Source organism: Eumetopias jubatus, unplaced genomic scaffold (genome assembly GCF_037043125.1).
Source record: "Eumetopias jubatus isolate StellerSeaLion01/CBP00866 unplaced genomic scaffold, mEumJub1_p1.0 scaffold_11, whole genome shotgun sequence".
NCBI classification, from domain to species: domain Eukaryota; kingdom Metazoa; phylum Chordata; class Mammalia; order Carnivora; family Otariidae; genus Eumetopias; species Eumetopias jubatus.
This window is the reverse complement of record NW_028274817.1, coordinates 33706112-33708069: the sequence shown is the minus strand read 5'-3', so window position 1 is coordinate 33708069 and position 1958 is coordinate 33706112.

Genomic DNA, 1958 nt, shown 5'->3' with positions numbered 1-1958 from the left:
ACTTGAAAGCAGGGAAAAAGAAAGGGAAAGAAAGAAAAAAGAAAGAGGAAAAAAAAGAAAAAAAAAGATAAAAACAAACAAAAGCAGAACAAAACAAAACAAAAAGAATGTGATCAAATATGATCAGGCTGGTGCATAGATCAGGGCCACACACTAGATTTTGGGTGTATTTTGGTCTGTCAGAAGAAAGTGCCTCCCAAAATTTTAAAGAGAGATTTAGATACAGAAGAAACTGTATCTCAAAATTTTAAAGAGAGAACAACTTATATATATATATGCCAAAAATAAGGGTAACTACTATGAAGGGATAGAATATGACTCTAAAAATGAAAAATAAAATGTTTTTTTTAAAAAAGGGATTGATAAGATGTTGGTTGAAAAAGGGAAAAAGAAAAATTAAAAAAAATTAACTTTGAAAGACTGAAGAATCATGGTAAAAAAACCATGAATTGTATGTGCAGTATTCCCCTAGTGCTGGAGTTCTGCCGTTCTCATTGATCGGTAAACTTGGTCTTGGCTGGCTGTTCTTGCTGATCTTCTGGGGGAGGGGCCTGTTGCCGTGGTTCCCAAATGTCTTTGCCGGAGGTGGAATTGCCCCGCCCTTGCCTGGTCCGGGCTAAGTAATCTGCTCGGGTTTGCTCTCGGGAGCTTTTGTTCCTTGCAAGCTTTCCGTACAGCTTTGGAGGACAAGAGTGAAAATGGCGGCCTCCCAGTCTCTGCCCTGGGGGGAACCAAGAACTCAGGGGCCTGCTCCTCAGTGCGCCCCCAGAGAAACGCAATCACTCCCATCTCGCCGGTCTCCGGCCGCACTTCGTGCTCACCCGGCCTGTGACCAAGCCTTTCTTTCTCTGGCACCTGACTCAGTGTGGGGTCTCCAAACCCAGCAGATCCCTGTGGTGCACTCCCGCGCCTCTCCTCCCGGGGGAGGAAGGGGAGTCTCCCTGGATCTGCCGCTTGTTGGGTCCCTGCTGGAGGTGCAGTGGCCTGTTTCACTGATCACAGTTTATGGCAACCCCGAGCTGCGAGCCCACTCCTCGGCTCCGTCTCTGCAGCCGGCTTCCCCACTCTGATACCCAGGAGCTCTGCTGCACTCACGCCCCCCCCCCCCCCGGTCTTTCTGTGACCCCAAGGGTCCTGAAACCACAATGTCCCGTGAGGTTTCCACTGCCCGCTTAGCCACTGGAGTGACGTCCCTCAGCGGAGCCGACTTCTAAAAGTTCCGATTTTGTGCTCCGCGACTCTATCACTTGCCAGAAGCGGGGCCAAGGGAGGCCCCCTCCCCCACCGTCTATCCTCCCGAATATCGCCTCGGATTCACTTCTCCGCACGTCCTACCTTCCAGAAAGTGGTTGCTTTTCTGTTCAGAGAGTTGTTGCTATTCTTCTCTTCGATCTCCTATTGAGTTCATAGGTGTTCAGAATGGTTTGATCCCTATCCAGCTGAATCCCTGGGACCAGACGAAATCCAGGTCTCCTACTCCTCTGCCATCTTGAGAGTAGAGTCTTTATAATGGTATTACTTCCCTTGTAAGAGACCAGAGTTTGTTTTTGCTTGCATACTCTTGCTCATGCTTGTTCTCTCTCACTCCCCACTGTCACCACTGTATGAAGAGATGACCATCTATAAGACGGGAAAAGTGTCCTCAGGAGGAACTTGAATTGGCTAGCACTTTCATTTTCCCAGCCTCCAGAATTATGAGAAATGAATGTCTGTTGTTTTAGTCACCCAGTTTATGGTATTTTGTTACAGCAGCCTGAGCAGACTAAGACAATGACTGGCTTTATTTTCCCATGATGCAAAGTATATCTTAATTTATTGATTGATTGAGTGCACAGTTTTTTCTAGGAAATCTGGTAGTTACTGGGAATACAAAGTAACTTAAACATAGTTCTTAACCTTTGGGAGCTTACAGATTAACAGGAGTGACTGGCAATGACATATCCAAAGTAAAAAGTAGA